The 24290-nt window shown below is 44.5% G+C and overlaps 1 protein-coding gene across 7 annotated transcripts in view; it reads right to left on the reverse strand.

Annotated features, from left to right (window-relative positions):
* Nucleotides 1-24290, reverse strand: part of MAPKAPK2 (MAPK activated protein kinase 2) — a 767506-nt gene that overhangs the window by 239161 nt on the left and 504055 nt on the right. For all 7 annotated transcript variants that reach the window (XM_056557994.1, XM_056557995.1, XM_056557991.1 and 4 more), the window contains one exon: nucleotides 12338-12576. The gene's annotated coding sequence lies outside the window, so the exon portion shown is untranslated. The remainder of the gene's footprint in view (nucleotides 1-12337; nucleotides 12577-24290) is intronic.

Raw genomic sequence — 24290 nt, forward strand, 5'->3', positions numbered from 1 at the left:
TCAAATGCGCATGGCGCTCTCTCACTTCAGAGCCCTGTCGTATTTCAAGGCAACAGTTTAGGGCCACATATGGGGTATTTTTGTACTCAGAAGAAATTGCCTAACAAATTTTGGGGGGCTTTTTCTCCTATTACCCCTTGTAGAAATGTAAAATTTGGGGGAAAACCAGCATTTTAGTGAAAAAAAAAAATATTTACACATCCGACTTTAACGAAAAGTCGTCAAAAACCTGTGGGGTGTTAAGGCTCACTGTACCCCTTGTTAGGTTCCTTGAGGGGTGTAGTTTCCATAATAGTATGCCACGTGGATTTTTTTTGCTCTTCTGGCACCATAGGGGCTTCCTAAATGTGACATGCCCCCCAAAAACCATTTCAGAAAAATTCACTCTCCAAAATCCCATTGTCGCTTCTTCCCTTCTGAGCCCTCTACTGCACCGATCGAAAACTTTACATACACACATGAGGTATTTTCTTACTCGAGAGAAATTGGGTTACAAATTTTGGGGGGATTTCTCTCCTTTTACCCCTTATAAAAATACAAAAACTGGGTCTACAAGAACATGCGAGTGTAAAAAATGCAGATTTTGAATTTTCTCCTTCACTTTCCTACTATTCCTGTGAAACGCCTAAAGGGTAAACACACTTACTGAATGTCATTTTGAATACTTTGGGGGGTGCAGTTTTTATAATGGGGTCATTTATGGGGTATTTCTAATATGAAGGCCCTTCAAATCCACTTCAAACCTCAACTGGTCCCTGAAAAATTCTGATTTAGAAAATTTTGTGAAAAATTTGGAAATTGCTGCTGAACTTTGAAGCCCTCTGATGTCTTCCAAAAGTAAAAACATGTCAACTTTATGATGCAAATATAAAGTAGACATGTTGTATATGTGAATCAGTATATAATTTATTTGGTATGTCTATGTTCCTTACAAGCAGAGAGTTTCAAAGTTCGAAAATTGAAACATTTTCTATTTTTTTATGAAATTTTGGAATTTTTTACCAAGAAATGATGCAAGTATCGTTGAAATTTTACTGCTATGTTAAAGTAGAATATGTCACGAAAAAACATTCTCGGAATCAAATTCATAAGTAAAAGCATCCCTGAGTTATTAATGCTTAAAGTAAAAGTGGTCAGATGTGCAAAAAACGCTCTGGTCCTTAAGGTGAAAATGGGCTTGGTCCTTAAGGGGTTAATACCGACAATGTTGTGTGATGGCAAACTTTTTCCATGAAGAGTTGACATTCGTAGTGGTACCATTTTGGAGTACATGGGACATTTTGATCACTTTTTATGTTAGTTTTACAGAGGCGGCATTGGCACGGTTTTTATTTAATACTGTGAGCACAGGGAAACATACCTAATATACTCGAGTATAAGCCGAGTTTTTCAGCACAATTTTTCGTGCTGAAAACGCCCCCCCTCGGCTTATACTGGAGTGAACTCTCCGCCTGTCAATTCCTTCATCAGTGGTCTTAAACCTGCAGACCTCCAGATGTTGCAAAACTACCACTCCCAGCATGCCCGGTGGGAGTAGTAGTTTTGAAACCTCTGGAGGTCCGCAGGTTGAAGACCACTGTGGCCTTCATCATCATCCCCTTTTGTTTTGTATTCACCTCCCCTCTGCGGGAAGGAAGGGTGAGCTGGTCCGGGCCATCTATGCTGCAGGGACCGTCCGGTGGGGAGGGTTAGTCGTTGCGGGCTGTCCATTTTCACCGGGGGGGCCTCTTCTCCGTGCTTCGGGCTGCCCCGGACTAGTGACGTTGCCCTCCCCACCGGACGGTCCCTGCAGCATAGATGGCCCGGACCAGCTCACCCTAACTTCCCGCCGAGTTGAGTTGAGTATAAAACAAAAGGGGGGTCTGGATGATGACGAAGGCCGCAGTGGTCTTCAACCTGGGGACCTCCATAGGTTTCAAAACTACAAGTCCCAGCATGCCCAGACAGCCGATGGCTGTCCGGGCATGCTGGGAGTTGTAGTTTTGCAACATCTGGAGGTCCGCAGGTCGAAGACCACTGATGAAGGTATTGAGAGGCGGTGATGATGGGGGGGGGGGGGGGTGATGACGAAGGCCACAGTGGTCTTCAACCTGCGGACCTCCAGAGGTTTCAAAACTGCAACTCTCAGCATGCCTGGACTGCCGATGGCTGTCCGGGCATGCTGGGAGTTGTAGTTTTGCAACATCTGGAGGTCCGCAGGTTGAAGACCACTGATGAAGTTATTGACAGGTGGTGATGATGAAGGGGGGGGGGGATGATGACGGGCTCTGGATGATTACATGGGGGGATGATGTTTTCCCACCATAGGCTTATAGTCGAGTCAATAACTTTTCCTGGGTTTTTGGGGTGAAATTAGGTGCCTCAGCTTATATTCGGGTCGGCTTATACTCGAGAATATACGGTATCTAAAATCTCAGATTTCAGTTGTATGACTTTTTATAAATTTTTTTCTATTATCAGCACTTTGCAGAACTAAGTGAATGTACATAGTTTCACCTGCGGGGTGATGTGTAAATATGAAAGTTCCCAATATATCACTACACATTGTGTAATCCACTCAGCAGCAATGCATATTTCCTCTTGTGAGGCCTAATTTACTTCAATCCAAATAATTTACCCTCCGTCACAACCATATGAATTTATATATGAGTAAAATACCATTATTATACGGTTCTGTACAGTATGAATGTTTTCTTATGTTTGGCTGTATGCAGTGGGGCACACTGGGGGGCAGGAAAAAATTATGGAGGGCGATTCTAAAACACTATACACAAACACACACACACACACACACACACACACACACACATATATATATATATATATATATATATATATATACACATTAATCATTTCTTTTTGTCTTAAGGCCGTTAAAGGAGAATAAGGCTTGGGATTCCAGTCCGCTCTTTATCTGGTGTCACCCAGCTACTTTCAGTAGCAGATGGTCGCCTCATTAGCCGGCGTGGAGCAATTGGATGGAACAATTGGAACAATTTTGGAACAATTTTAAATATAAAAATATATATATATATATATATATTTAGTTTTTTTAAGCTTTAAAATTAGTCAATCAGATTAAAAACTTTACAAACAGGGTATTGTAATTGTAATCATTTTGATGTAAATAATCAAGATTTTAGTTTGCCTCCACAATGAGACAAGACACACACCCTCCCCCAAATTACCAACTTTTTTTTTGTATTTGCAACATATTTTATGGACAAATCAGTCCAATTATGGCTCTGTGGAAGCAAAATTTTAATAGATATGGCCTTTTAATAGCCATAGTACTTTTTGCATCCACAGAGCCATATGGGGCTATGTCAGATGCAAGTTTGGGTCATCAGACTGTGGTGGCCCAGTACAGAAGTGGTCCTTATGTACCCTGTAGGTCCTATCAGGTGGACTCAGTCCCAGTCCCCTGGCCCCCACACTCCTCAGAACTCTATTCACCCATTCAGTTATGTATAGGTTAATGTATTGCATTTATGTATTAAAGGGGTACTCCAATGGAAAACATTTTTTTATAAATCAACTGGTGCCAGAAAGTGAAGCAGATTTGTAAATTACTTTTATTAAAAAAATCTTAAACCTTCCAGCACTTATCAGCTGCTGTTATGATCCACTGGAAGTTCTTTTCTTTTTTAATTTCCTTTCTGTCTGACCACAGTGCTCTCTGCTGACACCTCTGTCCATTTTAGGAACAGTCCAGTGCAGGAGAGGTTTTCTATGGGGATTTGCTCCTACTCTAGACAGTTCCTAAAATGGAAAGAGGTGTCAGCAGAAAGCACTGTGATCAGGCTGAAAGGAAACTCAAAAAGAAAAGAACTTCCTGTGGATCACAAAAGCAGCTGATAAGTACTGGAAGGATTAAGATTTTTTTTATAGAAGTCATTTACAAATCTGTTTAACTTTTTGGCACCAGTTGATTTAAAAAAAAAAAAATGTTTTCCAGTGGAGTACCCCTTTAATGTGCCTTTAAACATTGTTACTAAGACTACTGCTACCAAGGAAGGTGCAAGTGAATAGGTGACCTGTTGGTGACAAATGGGGCATCTCCAAATTGCTCCCTTATATACCTGGGAGGAGCTAGCTTAGTCAGATAAGTCTGAGGTACAGTCAAGTTAAGACTTGAGAGTTGTCTGGTGTTCCTGAGGGAGATCAAGGCCTAGTCACGCAGCCACGCATCCACCACCAGTAACCATTACTGGTGAAAGTCAAAGCCTGGTAAGTACAAATACAGGGGAGAAGTCTACTCAAGATAGACAAGTGTCATTAACTAAAGTCAGCGTGGGTTGCACAACTCAGTCCAAGTCTACTACAAGTCCCTGCGAGCCAACAAGCCTGAGCATTTCCTTGGGCCCGAACTGAGCTGTAAAGACTTTAAGATCTGTCTGCCTCAGTAAAGTGCCGTTGTTCCGTAACCTTGCATTGGAGTGATTATTTGCCCCATGCCTGGCCCAGGAACCAGCGGTTATACCTCGGGTGGTGTAGAGGATAACCACACCCTAGCATCACGGGTTAATGCCATCTGCCCTAAGGGTTAACAACATCTGCCCTTCCAACACCCTCACCACAAGACCTGGGGTCAGGCTGGGACTTGTGGCTGTGAGGAGGAGATACATTATAAAGGATAGGGGTGAGGAAAGGATACATTACAAAGCAGTCTCCAAACTGTGGACTTCCAACTGGTGTAAAACTACAACCCCTAGCATATCCAGGCATCCTGGAGGTTGTAGTTTTGCAGCAGCTGGAGGCACACTGGTTTTGAAATACTGCTATACAGTATGGGTTGCTGATGCTCTCTTCCTTTATAGCACCCTCCCCCCATCCTTAATAAAGTAAAATGTCCCCTCTTCCCCCTTCCCAAATGCCCTATGAAATCTGCAGTAATTACACTCCATTACCTCCAAACAAACCCCCTGCTTGCTTTAAGCCCCATGTGGCCAGAGGGGATGCAATACAACACTTTACGACTGTGCTGCAGGCCAAGGCATCAGGGGGAGAAGCCAGCACCGCACACACACTAGAGATCTGGGGAGGAAGAGAAGGCTTACAGTGCGGCCCAGGCAAATGAAGAAGCAGGACCAACTTCACACTGACAGAATTTATGCTGTGTGTCCATTTTGCTGTGTGCTCCTGCAGTCCTGGCTTATAGTCCTCCTGGGAATCCTACTGGCACAGATAATATTATAAGTAACTATAATACAGTGGACTTTGCATGCAGCTGTGCAATGTTTTAATAGGGGTGCCATTGTCTGTATAAGACCTTGTATTTTGCATGACAAATTATAGAACTTGTAGTTGCATGACAAAAGAATAATTCCGTGGATACAGTATATTTTTGTTATTTTTTCCGGAGGAATGTGAAAAAACAGCCATCTTGCAGTTTTTTTCCCCTCATTTTTTTACAAGCAGTAAAATTAACATTTTATCTTTGACTGCTGGAACCCCCAAGGATCATGAGAATGGTGTTCAATATTTCCCTGAATAAATAGAGCAGCAGTGCGCATATATGGCCAGCTCTCCATGCATTCTCTATTGGCCCTGGTATAGTCCTGCTACACACTGTGCCCCTGAATATATTACTGTCACACACTGTGTCCCTGAAAATATATATTAGGTCCACAAACTTTGCTCCTGGTGTAATACGGCCCCACACTGTGTCCCTGAGTATAATACTGCACATGCTTTTGCCCCAAAAATAATATTGACAAACACTGTGATTTGTACCTCTTTGTCCCTTAAAACAATGAATAAGGTGTTTATGCCCTCTCAATGAATGATGCCACTGTGCCCCCACATGAACTGTAGCACTATGTCCCCACATGAACAGTGCCACTGTGCCCCCACATGAACTGTGCCACTGTGCCCCCACATGAACTTTACCTCTGTGCCCCCACATGAACTGTGCCACTATGCCCCAACATGACCTTTACCTCTGTACCCCTACATGAACTGTGCCACTGTGCCCCAACATGAACTGTGCAATAAATAATTCCCTGTGACTCTCTAGCTGTTTAAAACTACAACTCCCATTATGCACAGACAGAAGATCATGATCGGAGCTGTAGTTCTACAACATTTGGTAGTGTCACAGGTGGGGGAGGACAACTATTCACCTGCTATGTCCTCTTCTTGCCAGGCCTGGCCAGGGGAGAATGATGCACACAGCGGTAATTGCGCCACCTGCATCACAGAAGAAGTGCCAGGTAGGGAAGCAAGAAACATAGTCCCATTTAGCAATTCATTTGTATCAATGTCTTAAAGGCCAGCTGGCGGTCTAGATGACTGGTGTTTGGGATCCTGATCGAGGCCTGTGACTCCATTTGGGACCTATGGGCTATTAAGCAAACTTAGGAGCGCTGGCTATACTTTTTAAATAACACATAGGATCTGGCCATAGAAATTAATGGTGCCCACGTTACCTGTTTACAGTATAGGTCAGCATCCTGTTTTCGACAGTGTGCAGATAAATATGACGAACATGTGCATTAACATAGTATGAATCTACCCTAAAGTCCATGTAGCCAAGCTTTTTCCAACATTACAGTCACCCTAGACAACTACATGTGGCCATATTTTTAACCAGCCTAGTTGTCAGAACATTACAACCTGCTATCAGGCTGCTTGTATAGGTCTGATTTTATCATGTTACTAGCGGAGTAGCCGGCGTTGCCCGTTTTTTCCTTCCTAATCCTTGTTGAGGAGGAAAATAAGCAAAGTAGGAAGCTTTTGACTTCATAACCTATCCTCATATATTGTTGTCATATCCCAACCCCATATCCTGTCCTCATATCCCGACCTCATATCCCGACCTCCTATCCCGACCTCCTATACCGACCTCCTATCCCGACCTCCTATCCCGACCTCCTATGCCGTCCTCATATCCCGTCCTCCTATCCTGTCCTTACATCCTGTCCTCCCATCTCGACCTCCTATCCTGACCTCCTAGCTCAACCTCCTATCCCGTCCTCCAATCCCGACCTCCTATCTTGACCTCCTTTCCCGACCTCCTATTCCATCCTCCTATCCCAACCTCCTATCTCGACCTCCTATCCCGACCTCCTATCTTGTCCTCCTATACAGTCCATCTATCCCAACCTCTTATCTAGGCCTTCTATCTCGTACTCCTAACCCGTCCTCCTATCCTGACCTCATATCCCAACCTCCTATCCCGGCGTTGCCCGGTTTTTCCTTCCTAATCCTTGTTGGGGAGGAAAATAAACAAAGGAGGAAGCTTTTGACTTCATAAACCGTCCTCATATATTGTTGTCATATCCCGTCCTCATATCACATCCTCATATCCTGTCCTCCTATCTCGACCTCCTATCCTGACATCCTATCCTGTCCTCCTATCCCGACCTCCTATCCCGCCCTCCTCTCCGGTCCTCCTATCCTGACCTCCTATCCCGACTTCCTATCCCGACCTCCTATCCCAACCTCCTATGCTGTCCTCCTATCCCGACCTCCTATCCCGTCCTCCTATCCCAGCCTCCTATCTCGACCTCCTGTCTCGTCCTCCTATCCAGTCCATCTATCCCAACCTCCTATCTCGACCTCCTATCTTGACCTTCTATCCCGACCTCCTATCCCGTCCTCCTAACCCGACCTCCTATCCCGACCTCCTATCCCGACCTCCTACCTCGACCTCCTATCCTTACCTCCTATCCCGTCCTCCTATCCCGGTCCTCCTATCCCGGTCCTCCTATCCCGTCCTCCTATCCCGTCCTCCTATCCCGACCTCCTATCCCGACCTCCTATACCAGGTATTGAAATATCTCCAGCCGTACGGAAGTTATGTGGGAACATACATTTCCCATTGATTTGCATGGGACTTTTAGCAAAAACCCGACCCTCACAAATGGGGGTAGTTAAGGGTTAAATTAACTATCCCATCTTTTAAATGGACATATAAGTAACATGTGACCAAGTTTTATCAAAATATCTCCAGCCGTTTTAAAGTTATGCAGTAACATATATTTCCCATTGACTTGTATGGGACTTTAAATATAAACCCTGCCCCTGGCAAATGGGGGTGAGTAAGGCTTAAATCACCTATTCTATGTTTGTTGTTGATATATAAGTAACACGTGTGCCAAGTTTCATGTTAATATCTTTAGCCATTTGGACGTTTTTGTGGAACATACATACATAGATACATACATACACACACACACATTGAGTTTTATATATATAGACTAGCTGAGTACCCGACGTTGCCCAGTTTTTCCTTCCTAATCCTTGTTGGGGAGGAAAATCAACAGAGGTGGAAGCTTTTGACTTCATATCCCATCCCCATATATTGTTGTCATATCCCAACCCCATATCCCGTCCTCATACCCCATCCTCCTATCCCAACCTACTATCCAGTCCTCCTATCCCGTCCTCCTATCCCGACCTCCTGTCCAGTCCACCTATCCCATCCTCCTATCCCGACCTCCTATCCAGTCCTCCTATCCCATCCTCCTATCCTGACCTCCTATCCCGACCTCCTATCCTGTCCTCCTATCTCCACCTCATATCCTGACCTCCTAACTCGACCTCCTATCCCAACCTCCTATCCCATCCTCCTATCCCCTCCTCCTATCTCGACCTCCTATCCCGACCTCCTATCTCGACCTCCTATCTCGACCCCCTATCTCGACCTCCTATCACGTCCTCATATCCCGACCTCCTATCCCGACCTCCTATCCCGTCCTCCTATCTCCACCTCCTATCCCGTCCTCTTATCCCATCCTCCTAGCCTGAACTCCTATTCCGTCCTTCTATCTCGACCTCCTATCTCGACCTCCTATCCCGTCCTCATAACCCGACCTCCTAACTCGACCTCCTATCCCGACCTCATATCCCGACCCGCAATTTGTGCACCTGGTATTGAAATATCTCCAGACGTACAGAAGTTATGTGAGAAGTTATGTCCTCCTAGCCTGAACTCCTATTCCGTCCTTCTATCTCGACCTCCTATCTCGACCACCTATCCCGTCCTCATATCCCGACCTCCTATCCCGACCTCCTATCCCGTCCTCCTATCCTGTCCTCTTATCCCGTCCTCTTATCCCATCCTCCTAGCCCGAACTCATATCCCGACCTCCTATCCTGCCCTCCTATCTCGACCTCCTATCGCGACCTCCTATCGCGACCTCCTATCCCAACCTCCTATCCCGTCCTCCTATCCCGACTTCCTATCCCGACCTCCTATCCAGACCTCCTATCCCGTCCTTCTATCTCGACCTCCTATCCCGTCCTCCTATCCCGACCTCCTATCCCGTCCTCCTATCTCGACCTCCTATCCCGTTCTCCTATCTCGGCCTCCTATCCCGACTGCCTATCTCGACCTCAAATCCCGTCCTCAAATCCCGTCCGCATATCCCGACCTCCTAACTCGACCTCCTATCCCGACCTCATATCCCGACCCGCAATATGTGCACCTGGTATTGAAATATCTCCAGACGTACAGAAGTTATGTGAGAACATACATTTCCCATTGATTTTCATGGTACTTTAAACAAAAACCCCGACCCTCACAAATGGGAGTGGTTAAAGGTTAAATTAACTATCCTATATTTTAAATGGACATATAAGTAACATGTGACCTAGCAGTAACATATATTTCCCATAGAGTTGTATGGGACTTAAACATAAACCCCGCCCCTGGCAAATAGGGGGGAGGGAGGGTTAAATTACCTATCCTATGTTTGTTGTTGACATATAAGTAACATGTGTGCCAAGTTTCATGTTAATATCTTTAGCTGTTTGGACGTCTTTGTGGAACATACATACATACACACACACATTGAGTTTTATATACAGTGACCCCTCGACCTACGATGGCCCCGACATATGATAATTTCAGAGGCCATCACATGTTGAAGGCAACATCAACATACGATGCTTTTTTATGTCGGGGCCATCGCATAAACGGCTATCCGGCAGCACTGACTGCTTTAGCTGCCGCCGGATAGCCGTTTACGGTGCCCCGTGTGGTCCGCTGACAATCACTTACCTGTCCTTGGGGCTCCGGTGCGTCCTCTTCGGGATCCTCTGCATCGTCGGCAATCTCCATCAACGTCATCACGTCGCTGTGCACGCTGTCCTGTCATCCAATAGGAGCAACGTGATGGCGGCTACGGAGAGCAAAGATGCCGGGGAAGCAGAGGCCTTGTCGGAGCATCGGGGACACCTCGGGGCAACGATGGAAGGCGACATCAGGGCAGCGGTGACGAGCGGTGACAGTCCGGAGCGTCGGGGACAGGTGAGTACAACTTCCTCTAACAGTGGTCTACAACCTGCGGACCTCCAGATGTTGCAAAACTACAACACCCAGCATGCCCGGACAGCCAACGGCTGTCCGGGCATGCTGGGTGTTGTAGTTTTGCAACATATGGAGGTCCGCAGGTTGTAGACCACTGTCCTATACTTTACATTGCACAGATCCCTCAACATGCGATGGTTTCAACAAGCGATGGTCCGTTTGGAACGGATTACCATCGTATGTTGAGGGACCACTGTATATAGATTGCAGCTAGATAGCATGTTACATGTAGAAAACACAATGGCTGGCATTTATCAAATGCTTTGTGACCATTTAATACATTTGGTGCTCCTACACATAACCAGCACACAAAAAAAGGTATAGAAAAATGCTTCACTTACGCCTACAATGATAAATGCCCCCCCAATGTTTTAGTGCTGGCAGAGTAAAATCCAAGATTGAATTACAGATATGACAGGTAGAATTGTGCTTCAAAACAACAGAAAACAGCAGAATGACAAGAATGTGAGCATGGAATCTAAAATTAAAACACTGCGCATTTGTATTCAATTTTTGCAGTGGTTCTTGTGATGATAGTAAAGTGTATGCCATACTATTACCACAGTAACTATAAAACTTTATGTCTCAACATTTTTGCAAAAGCTTCACCTCTGTTAGCCAGACAGATAGGAATTATAAGCCATTTTGAATTAATGTGTGTTCATAGAACACTAGTGAACCTCCAAGATGGGTAGAGATTTATGGGCATACCCAGATTGAGGGAATTAATCTCTAACTGGTGGGGAGTCTGACCACTGGGACCCCACTAATCCCTAAAAAAAAAAGCATCTTCAGCTATTTATTAATTTGATATGAATGCACATACTTTCTCGCTTTCACCAAAGCTCACATCTTTATAAATGTAACTACTCCTTAACATTTTGTTAAATTACCTAAGAGCCCCTGCATCAGCTTCTGCTCCCAACTTCTTATAGACAGTCCCTCTCTCCCTTAGTATCCCCTGTCCACTCTTGGAGCCCCTGCTGCCTTCTTCTCCCACAAAACCCCTGCTTCTTTGTATCACCCCACTCCACATACAGGGCCACACACCCAGACTTCTTGGCAGAATTGGGGTCCAATTGCTGATGTCTGCCCTGGCCAGAAGTGACTAACCACAGGAGATGTTGGGCCCCTTTATTTGTCTGGGCCCCTGACAGAAGTGTAATTCCCTGATGGTGATGCTCACCCTTTCATACAGAACTTGACATAAGCAGATAACAACCAAAGGACTCCCATTCAGTGAAAATGTTTTTATCATAAGAAATGGAAATTAGAATGGAAATATCTGCTATAACATTAGGAAAAGAGATGATAGAAATGCTTTGTTGATCTGGACATCATTTCTAACAAAGAAGATAGAGATTTTATTTTTGCAAAGTGATAAATTCTTCTGGCTACAAGATAAAACCAATGTACATGTCCTATCCCAGAGGCTCAGGATGTCTAGAACTTCAGCTCCAATGAGACTAAGATTATTGGCCCAGATTTACTAAAACTGTCTAATTCTTATATAGTGTAAACTTAGACCAGACAGTCTAAGCAAGCCCCAAATATTAATTGACTTAGGCTATAACAAAAAAAAATGGCCAAATTAGGATTTAAGCATTGAAATATTTGTAAAGTCTATGGAATAGTAGTCAGTGCACATATTATATAACAACGACCATAATTCCAAATGGCGTTAAACTAATGAGCATGTTACATAAGGACAGTTGCCACAATGTTTCTGGATGATAACTATGTTTTTCTAAGCCTGGATAACCCCATTTAAACTGTGCCAGAAATTTACTCCAGAATTCTGGTACATTTTTGTCACATGATATCATATCTTAGGTTACACCAACTTTTTCTTAAACCATGCCCCCTTTTGAAAAGTGCCAGAAAAGTGTATAAATGTGGCATTAGTCAATATGGCCCACTTGTAGTAGTCAATCTGGACTATTACACCTGGAGTCCTGTGATAATGAGAAGTATATAGAAGAAGATGGTAGACAATTCTAGTTTACCATGATGTCCTACCTGTACGGTTGATCAGATGGATGTTGTCGGTCCGGAGTGGTCTCTTACACTTCTCTTCCTTGCTGGAAGTTTTCCTCCTTTTACAGGTCATCCAGGCACAGATATTTTGCAGGAATGCCAATAAACCTTTTCTTTCTTGGTATCTTGGCTGTACTGGGCAGCTCCTCGATATTATTTTCACTGTCCTGGTCTTTGCTCACCTTTCTTCCCATTTTCTCCTTTCTCCACTCCTTTTTTGCCTTTATTGTATGAGAATGGCAAAGAAGATAAAGTGACTAGAAAACTACAGCAATGCGCAGTGAGTTCTCACATGTAATGTTGTTATACTCTAGTGAGCGAATGAGAGACTGCTCTTTGCATCTGGCTGAGTAATCTATCTGCTATTATGATGTCACCAGCCCGATTGTCATGTCATCAGCCAAGGCTTCTTTGTTTCATCAACCAATCAGCTGTTAGGTTATTGAGAGGTGCTCCGGCATAGTTTCTTTCCACAGTTATAAAAGTCAGGGGATACACATGTTTAGTGTATACTACACTTTATACATATCTATATTTCCATATATATTCGTTAGATAGCAATATATATATTTATGTATTTAAAGAGCTGTATACCACTCTTCCAATTTTTCACATGTTCTTCTATATAAAGGTTAAAAAATAAATGAACCAATTGTGTCTTGGTGCCACATGATTTAAAAAGCATACACACCTGCTTTCTTTTTTTTTCTACAGCACCACACCTGTCTTTACGGTACATATGTTATTGCAAATCCCCTCCATTCACTTCAATGGATCTGAGCTACAATACCACACATAAACTAAAGACTAAAGCGATGTACGTTTCCATCTCCCAAACCAGAGTTTTCTAACCAGTGTGCTTCCAGCTGTTGTTCCAGCATGCTGGGATTTGTAGTTTTGCAACAGCTGGAAGTGCACTGCTTGGAAAACAGTATCCTAGACCAGGGGCGTAGCTAGAAACCACAGGGCCCCGGTGCAAAAATTTGCCAGGGCCCCCCTATCACCTGATAACCCTCTTCCCCAATCCCAGACGACCCCTTACTCGGCCGCTCAAAGATATCAGTGACTACAGCACTGATGAGACACAGTCAGGAGAATACACAACGATATAAGTGACTGACAGGCAGGGCCAGACAGACAAAACATAGGCCCGGGTATTTAAGAATAAGCAGCCCATTTACTACTGGGGATCCAACTGCTGGGACCCCCACCACCTTGGTTCCAGTTGCTCTCCAGCTGTTATAAAGCTATAACTCCCATCATGTCTGGAGAGCCTAGGCATTATGGGAGTTGTAGTTTTGCAACAGATGGAGAGCCACAGATTAGGGTACTTCATCACCCATCATCACTGCAGAACTAACAAGTGACTACAGCTGATGGGACAGTCAGGAGAAAACACAATATGAAAGACCTGAGTGACGTCTTCTCTTTTGTTTTTTCTTTTCTTCTCCAACTGGTCCAGAAACCAGGACTTGTTCCAGCTCCATCTTCTCTGCAGAGTCTGATAACTGGACATCATAGGTTCTCACTTTGTCAGTAGATCCTCATATGAAGACAATAATCATTATTATTCTGCTAAATACTGTACCCCCTGAATATAATACTGCCACACACTGTATCCCTTGAATATAAAACTACCATCCACTGTACCTCCTGCATATAATACTGCCACCCACTGTAGCCCTTAATATAATACTGCCATCTACTGCACCCCCTGAATATAATACTGCCACACACTGTATCCCCTGAATATAATACTACCATACACTGTACCCCCTAAATATAATACTGCCATCTACTGTACCCCCTGAATATACTACTGCCACACACTCTACCCCTGAATATAATACTGACACACACTGTGCCCCTTGAATATAAAACTACCATCCACTGTACCTCCTGCATATACTGCCACCCACTGTACCCCTGAATATAATACTGCCACACACTGTACACCCTGAATATAATACTGCCAACTACTGTACCCCCTGAATATAATACTGACACATACTCTACCCCCTGAATATAATACTGCCAACTACTGTACCCCCTAAATATAATACTGCCACACACTGTACCCCCTGAATATAATACTGCCACCTACTGTACCCCCTGAATATAATACTGCCACACACTGTACACCCTGAATATAATACTGCCACCTACTGTACCCCCTGAATATAATACTGCCACACACTGTACCCCCTAAATATAATACTGCCACACACTGTACCCCCTGAATATAATACTGCCAACTACTGTAACCCCTGAATATAATACTGCCACACACTGTACCACCTGAATATAATACTGCCAACTACTGTACCCCCTGAATAAAATACTGCCACCTCCTGTTCCTCCTGAATATAAAATTGCCACCTCCTGTTCCCCCTGAATAAAATATTGCCACACACTGTGCTCTCTGAATATAATACTACCACACACCATACCCTCTGAATATAATACTGCCACACAGTGCCCATGAACGTAATACTGCCACCCACTGTACCCCTGAATATAATAATACTTCCACACACTGTGCCCCTGAATATAAACCCTCAAAAATAACCATGCTATACGATGTACCCTATGAATATAACCCTGCCACACACTACCTTCCAAATATAATAATCCCTTCATAATAATAATACTAATAATACTGTTACACACTGTTTCTTCTCAGTTTAGCTGAATCACACCTGTCCTCCTCCAGACCCCTCTGTCCTCCTCCTGGCTCCTCTGTTCCAACCCCCCTTTCCTCCCAGACCCATAAGTCCTCCTACATGCTCCTCTGCCCCCTCCCCAGACCCCAGAATTCTGCTCTAGGCTCCCCTGCCAAAATCTCCAGACCCCAAAGTCAGACCCATATCCAATCACCTCCTGTCCCCCCACATTGTTGAACAGTATATGTATTTATGTATGATAGATGTGTATGAGACTGGTGTATGTATGGTAGATGTATGGTTATGATATTTGTGTGTATGATAGATTTATGATACATATACACAGCATACACCCATCTATCATACATACACACACCTATCATTCATAAATACATCTATCATCCACACATCCATCATACATTCACATACATCATACATTCACACATCATAGATACATTCATCTAGCTTACACACATCTATCATACATACACACATCACAAATACACACACATGTACGCACACATCTAGCTTACACACATCTATGAAACATACACACATCATGCAAACACACGCCTGGCGCCTCCTACACCCCCCACCCCTCCCACACACACATGCCTAATACATACACATACATGCACATCATACACACACATGCATTATACATAAACACATATCATACATACACCTGCCGCCTCCAGATCGCCCCGCATAATATATCTCCACACATCATACATACATACATCCTTCTACCTTATACACATCTCCACACATCATACATACATCTTGCTTACACACATCTATCATTCATACACACACCATTCATGCACACACATCATTCATACATCTTACATACAGTACATACACACACATCATTCATACATCAAACATACAGTATATACACACATCATTCATACATCATACATACAGTACATACACAGTACATACACACATCATACATACACACACATGCCACCTCCCCCACGTGCATAATGCATACATACACACACATCATACTTAAACACATCATATACACACCTAGCGCCGGGCCTGGTACTGGCAGCGCCGCTGCCGCAGCATCCACGGCAACAAGCCTCCCCTTCAGGCCCGGGACCTGGGGCTGTGCCTGGGGGCCCGACCTGCGGCCATATCATAGTAAAGTTGCAGGGGGGCCCTGTGGGCCCCCTGTGCTAAGGAGCCCAGTCGCAATTGCCATCTTCACCGGGGGGCCTCTTCTCCGCGCTTCGGGCCCGGACCCGGAATAGTCACGTTGCCTTGAAGCGATGAGAAGAGGCCCTCCGGTGAAGATGGCAGCCCGAAAACACTACCCACCAGACGACCTCCCCACCGGACAGTCCTGCAGCACCGGACCAGTGCACCCTAACGTCCCACCGAGCTGAGGTGATTACAGAACTAAAGAGGGTGAGGGGGGGGGGGGGCTGGATGATGTCGAAGGCCGCAGTGGTCTTCCACCTGCGGACCTCCAGAGGTTTCAAAACTACAACTCCCAGCTTTCCCGGGCTTGCTGGGAGTTGTAGTTTTGAAACATCTGGAGGTCCGCATGTTGAAGACCACTGTATCAGACATTGACAAGCGGTGATGATGAAGGGGGGGCTGATGACATGTGGTGATGATGACAAGGGGATGATGAAGGGGGGTGTGGGATGATGACAAGGGGATGATAAAGGGGTGGTGTGGGATGATGACAAGGGGATGATGAAGGGGGGTGTGGGATGATGACAAGGGGATGATGAAGGGGGGGTGGGATGATGACAAGGGGATGATGAAGGGGTGTGTGGGATGATGACAAGGGGATGATGAAGGGGGGTGTGGGATGATGACAAGGGGATGATTACAGGTGGTGATGATGAAGGGGGATGATGACAGGCAGTGATGATGAAGGGGGATGATGACAGGCGGTGATGATGATGAGAGTGTTAATGACGGGGGTCTGGATGATGACAGGGGGGATGATGTATTTCCCACCTTAGGCTTATACTCAAGTCAATAACTTTTCCTGGGATTTTGGGGTAAAATTAGGGGCCTCGGCTTATATTCGGGTCGGCTTATACTCGAGTATATACGGTAGTATTTTGTCTTCTGGCTCTTGTTCCTTTTTCTTTTATATATCCATTTTTCTCCTGGTGGCCTGCACTTTTATGTTACCCTCCAGTCCATGGTTCAGTCCAGTGTTTGCTTACAGCAGCTAGGACTCTGTCTGCTGATTGGTTGATGTAACACACATCTATCTAACTCTGGAGTTATCTAAGCAATATAAAGGAAGATGTATTAAAATCTGCAAAGAGGGAAAGAAGATGAGTGGCCCATAGCAACCAATCAGATTGCTTCTTTCATTTTTTAAAAGGCCTCTGAAAAAAGAAAGAAGCAAACTGATTGGTTGCTATGGGCAACTCAGCAACTTTTCCTTTGGACAGGTTTTGATAAATCTCCTCCATGGTCTTTGGTGGTACGATTTGCATTAGTGGTGTAACTCTCACTAATGTCAACATTAAGGGTAGGGTCACACTTAAGGGATCCGCAGTGTGTTTTACAGTGGCATCCGCCAGTTACCAAACTTATAGTGTGCCTCCAGCAGTTAGAACTAACCCGAATGCCCCTCAGCCTGCTCACAGCGGCAATACTCTGCTCTGAGCAGACACGCATGAGGCCTGCAAGACACCGCTTGTAGTCAGACATCGCAGAGCAGCCGCGATATCTGAGTACATTGTGCATGCGTGCGGCGACTCAGCGTACACAGACTTCGTGGCTACTCGCTAATTTTTGAGAGCTGTAACTTTTTTTTATTTTCATACCTACAATTTTGTGTGATGGCAAATTTTTTCCATGAAGAGTTGACATTCCTAGTGGTGTCATTTTGGTGTACATTGGACATTTTGATCACTTTTACTGTTTTTTTTTTACAGAGGCGGCATTGGCACGGTTTTTATTTTATATTTTGAGCACAGGGAAACATAAGACCCTGTGCCCAAATGGAGGCCTCCTCCTCCCCTTATATCCTTCCTTTCCATTTCCATAAGTGGTGTCTTTACAAATTTTTTACGGTAATTCTTGCTAATAGCAGTATATTGGAACTGTGTGGGGTCTTGTTTTTTGCAGGATAGGTAGCGGTTTTGAATAGTACTAATTTTGGGTATATCTGACATTTTGATCACATTTTATGAAATTTTTTGTGAGGAGGCATTACCCAAAATCAGTAATTTTGGCAAGATTATTATTATTATTTTTTACGGTGTTCACCATGCATTATCAATAACATGATAAATTCATTCTTCAGGTCGGTACGATTATGGCGATACCTAATATATGTACTTTATTTGATGGTTTATTACTTTTGCACTGTCAAAAAAACTATTTTTGCTAAAAATTCTTGTTAGTGCATCGCTACTTTTTGAGAGCTGTATTCTTTTCGATTTTTTACACCGACAATGTTGTGTGGTGGCAAATTTTTTCCATGAAGAGTTGACATTCTTAGTGGTTCCATTTAGGAGTACGTGGGACATTTTGATCACTATTTATTTTAGTTCTACAGAGGCAGCATTGGCACAGTTTTTATTTAATATTCTGAACACAGGGAAACATAAGACCCTGTGCCCAAATGGAGGCCTCCTCCACCCCTTCTAGCCTTCCTTTCCATCTCCATAATTGGTGTCTTTACCAATTCTTTGCCGTAATTCTATTGGAACTGGGTGGGGTCTTGTTTTTTGCAGGAAATGTAGCGTTTTTGAATAGAACAAATTTTGGGTATATCTGATATTTTGATCACATTTCATGACATTTTTAGTGAGGAGGCATTACCCAAAATCAGTAATTTTGGCAAAAGTATTATTATCATTTTTACGTTGTTCACCGTACATTATCAATAACTTGATAATTTCATTCTGCAGGTCGGTACGATTATGGCCATACCTCAATTATGTACTTTATTTGATGTTTTATTACTTTTACAATATCAAAAAACTATTTTTGGTTAAAAAAAATCTTGTTAGTGTATCGCTACTTTTTGAGAGCAGTATTCTTTTTTATTTTTTATACTCACAATGTTGTGAGATGGCAAATTTTTTCCATAAGGAGTTGACCTTCTTAGTGGTACCATTTATGAGTATATACGACATTTTGATCACTTTTTATTTTAGTTTTTCAGAGGCGGAATTGGCACAGTTTTTATTTAATATGTTGAACACAGGGAAACATAAGACCCTGTGCCCAAAATGTTGCCTCCTCCTCCCCTTATAGCCTTCCTTTCCAGCTCCATAATTGGTGTCTTTACCAATTCTTTGCTGTAATTCTTGCTAATAGCAGTATATTGGAACTGTGTGGGGTCTTGTTTTTTGCAGGATAGGTAGCGGTTTTGAATAGTACTAATTTTGGGTATATTTCACATTTTGATCACATTTCATGAAATTTTTAGTGAGGAGGCATTACCCAAAATCAGTAATTTTGGCAAGAGTATTATTATTATTTTTACGGTGTTCACCGTGCATTATCAATAACATGATAATTTCATTTGGCAGGTCGGTACGATTATGGCGATACCTCATTTATGTACTTTATTTGATGGTTTATTACTTTTACAATATCAAAAAACTATTTTTGATTAAAAAAAGGAGATTTTTTAATACTTACCGTAAAATCTCTTTCTCGAAGGATCCATTGGGGGACACAGACCATGGGTGTATGCTGCTGTCTCTAGGAGGTATGACACTACGGCAACAAAAAAGTCGGCTCCTCCTAGCAGGATAGGCCCTGAGCTAATCAGTTTTAGTACCAGAGCAATAGGAGAGGACCGACAGGTAAAGGAAAAAACACGAACTTTCCGAGAACCAGAAGAAAAAATATAACTGAACACACCCTCGGACAGAGACAGTGGCATACCAAGGGGGGGAGAGGGGGGTGCTCTGCATTTACCTATAGGGAAGGGGGGAGAGGGAGGGGGGTTGCTCTGCATTTACCTATAGGGAAGGGGGGAGAGGGTGGTTGGGGTGCTCTGCATTTACCTAAAGGGAAGGGGGAGAGGGGGGGTGCTCTGCATTTACCTATAGGGGAGAGGGGGGTGCTCTGCATTTACCTATAGAGAAGGGGGGAGAGGGGGGGTGCTCTGCAATTACCTATAGGGAAGGGTGGGAGAGGGGGTGCTCTGCATTTACCTATAGGGAAGGGGGGGAGGGAGGGGGGGTGCTCTGCATTTACCTATAGGGAAGGGGGGAGAGGGGGGGTGCTCTGCATTTACCTAAAGGGAAGGGGGGAGAGGGGGGTGCTCTGCATATACCTATAGGGGAGAGGGGGTGTGCTCTGCATTTACCTATAGAGAAGAGGGAGGGGGGTGCTCTGCATTTACCTAAAGGAAAGGAGGGAGAGGGGAGTGCTCTGCATTTACCTATAGGGGAGAGGGGGGGTGCTCTGCATTTACCTATAGGGAAGGGGGGGTGCTCTGCATATACCTATAGGGAAGGGGGGGAGAGGGGGGTGCTCTGCATATGCCTATAGGGAAGGGGGAGAGGGGGGTGCTCTGTATTTACCTATAGGGAAGGGGGTGCACTGCATATACCTATAGGGAAGGGGGGAGAGGGGGAGTGCTCTGCATATACCTAGGGCTGGGCGGTATGACCATATATGTGTATCACGGTATTTTTTTAACTTACGGCGGTTCCACGGTATATAAGGGTATTCCTCCCCCCAAAATCACGTGACCCGCCAGCGCTGTTCTGCTCCCCCCAATTAATGATCAGCCCAGCGGGGTACTACTCACATATGTCAAGCACTGCCTTCTTCCTCTTTGTTGGGGGCCGCCGGCGATGGATCTCACTGTACGCCAGTCGTCTCCAACCTGCGGACCTCCAGTTGTTGCAAAACTACAACTCCCAGCATGCCCGGACAGCCGTTGGCTGTCCGGGCATGCTGGGAGTTGTAGTTTTGCAACAGCTGGAGGTCCGCAGGTTTGAGACCACTGCTGTACACGGCTTCATACATGACAGTGGGCTCAGCCTATCACTGGCCAGGGCGGGGCATCGCTCTGGCCGGTGATAGGCTGACGGCTGTCCGGCATTCCCGTTCCCAGCGTGCGGCCGACGTTGGTGAGTTAAGTTTATTTTCTGTATCTTTTGCAGCCCGGGCATAGGTATACAGCGTACAGCAGTGGTCTCAAACCTGCGGACCTCCAGCTGTTGCAAAACTACAACTCCCAGCATGCCCGGCTGTCCGGGAATGCTGGGAGTTGTAGTTTTGCAACATCTGGAGGTCTGCAGGCTGGAGACCACTGGCGTACAGTATAGAGTTCCAGCACCCGGCGGCCCCCATCAAAGAGGAGGAGGGGAGTGTTTGACATATGTGAGTAGTACCCAGCTGGGCTGATCATTAATTGGGGGGAGCAGAACAGTGCTGGCGGGTAACATAGGATTAGTTCCCCGATGTGGGGACAGCGCTGTGCTAGGCTGATAATAAATTTCCGAGGGGAAGGGGCCCAACCGGTATTGCGGTATGGTGGATAAATTCATATCGTGCAGCCCAAAAAACTTGGTATTCGGTATGAACCGGTATACCTCCCAGCCCTAGATATACCTATGGGAAAGAGGGGGGGGTGTAGCTCTGCATATACCTATGGGGAAGAGGGGGTGGGGGGTTTAGCTCTGCATATACCTATGGGAAAGAGGGGGGGGTGTAACTCTGCATTTACCTATGGGAAAGAGGGGGATGTAGCGTAGCTCTGCATATACCTATGAGAAAGAGAGGGGGTGTAACTCTGCATATACCTATGGGAAAGAGGGGGTTACCTGGCTACCTACCTACCTGCCCTTTTACTATGCAGGACACCAAGGAGGGCATTATTACAGTTTGTGGGCCTATAGATGGGAAGATTGTGTAGAGGAGGGCACTGAATATATGCAGAGTCTGACATGTTTTTCCTGCAAATGTTAAGAGATCTACATGGCGGTCTTATCCGGACAGAGAAGAAAAGGAAAGAGGACCAGCTGATCAGAAAAGACGTAATTGTGAGTCCCAAAATGTAACTGTAATCGCTTATATGGTATACACATCCTGTGTACAGCTGATATCTACCGCCATATGGTCCTGTATATAATCACTTATAATCCTATTGTACACAACAGGTATGGTCCTGTACACAACCGAAATACTCATAGATCCTCTTTGCAACAAAACAATATAAATCACCAGCTGACCATTACCAGTGAAAGAGGTGCCTAAAAAATACCTTTTATTTCCATTCTTAAAATTAATAAAAGCAACATATATGTGAATATTGTGCTTGTATTATGTCAGAAAATACCAAAACAAGGAGAAGAGAGCTGTTAAGATATATCAAGGGAGTGCTGTATTGCTAAGGCATAAGCACCTCCCCTTCTTTTATTTGAGTATGATAGTTGCAACTCAAATAATAGGAATTACTCCCTTAGTCATCCATTACTGGTGACTAGTTCACCCAACGCGTTTCTGTCGCCTTTTTAAACGACTTCATCAGGGGAGTTTAACAGAACATCAAGAGTTACTTAAAAATAGTATATATGCCAGAGTCCAGTGACCCATCAGACAGTCAGAGATTATTTATAATTCTTCTCCACTACTGCCACACATGCTCTCAATCAAGGGGATATAATAAACCGTATGGGTATGCCCCTTTAAGAGTTGAAGTCCTCAGCCAGCGGGGGTTTAACCTGCAAAAGATAGAAAATAACAGCCAACAAAACGTGCAGCAATCATATATATGTGCCCCCTTCCAGGTAGTGTCATCAGCACAGCTTTGCTCACTCACTTATAACCCTCCAGCTGGTGTCCCTGCAAAACAAAAACCATATCCCTTCTCAGTATTCAAATCCTCGGGGAGGTTCCTGCAGAGAAACAAACAATCTCAAAACCGGAGTTACTCACAGTCCTGAGTCTTCATGTAGAATATGTCGGCAGCGCGCACTCTCGCAGTGGCGAAGAGACCGGCTGACTTCCAGCCCAGCGCGCTGCCGGGGAAGACGGCGTCTGACGTCTTATGCAGCGGGACGTCCGATGCGCCCGCCCTGCTTCCCTAGGCGACGCGTCCCTGGGCGGTGCACAGTAACCAGCACACGCCGGGCGTGTATTAACTATTAGCGGTCCATGCAGAAGGTCAGTAAATGCATTTAGCTTGGTCAATTAGATATGTTTATTGGTTTCTGTGTATTATTATGGAGAAACTGATAGGAATCACAGTCAAAGCACGTATTATGCAACACTTAAGTTGGAATCAATAAAATGAAAGTGCTGCCCGCAGGGAATTATGAAACTATTTTATATATATATTATATATATATATACGCTTATGCCTGAGGTGGTACAGAGACAGTCTATAGATATGTATATACACTAAAGAGTAGATTGTATGGTTAGAGTGGCTGTTACACAGGACCTGATTGGTATCCATATAGACAATTCAATGGAGGTGATATATATATGTACAGACCTCTACACATATGTATAGATAAAAAAGGTGGGTTGTTTTGGGTTGTTTTGCCCATATATCCTAATCCCACCCTGAAATAATGCTTGCACCTTTTTTATCTATACATATGTGTTTTACTCTTTATTTTATGTTAGTGTAGTGTAGTGTTTTTAGGTTACATTCACACTGACGGCGGATTACACTGAGTCTCCCGCTAGGAGTTTGAGCTGCGGCTGCAGCTCAAACTTGAAACAGGGAACTCACTGTAATCCGCCGCCAGTGTGAATGCAACCGGTACATTCACATGGGAGGGGGGGGCAAAACTACAACTCCCAGCATGCACTGACAGAACGTGCATGCTGGGAGTTGTAGTTTTGCAACAGCTGGAGGCACACTGGTTGGAAAATACTGAGTTAGGTAATAGAACCTATTACCTAACTCAGTATTTCCCAACCAGTGTGCCTCCAGCTGTTGCAGAACTACAACTCTCAGCATGTACTGATTGCCAAAGGGAATGCTGGGAGATGTAGTTATGCAACAGCTGGAGGCACGCAAGTACAACTCCCAGCATGCCGAGACAGCCATTTGCTGTTCCTGAATGCTGGGAGATGTAGTTTTGCAAGATTTAGAGGGGTTCAGGCTGGAGATCACTGACAGTGGTCTCTAAACTGTGGCCCTCCAGATGTTGCAAAACTACAAAACTCAGCATGCTGAGACAGCAAACTGCTGTCTGGGCATGCTGGGAGTTGTAGTTTTGTAACATCTGGAGGTCTACAGTTTAGAGACCACTGTCAGTGATCTCTAGCCTGAACCCCTCTAAATCTTGCAAAAC

Source organism: Hyla sarda, chromosome 2, assembly GCF_029499605.1.
Source record: "Hyla sarda isolate aHylSar1 chromosome 2, aHylSar1.hap1, whole genome shotgun sequence".
NCBI lineage: Eukaryota > Metazoa > Chordata > Amphibia > Anura > Hylidae > Hyla > Hyla sarda.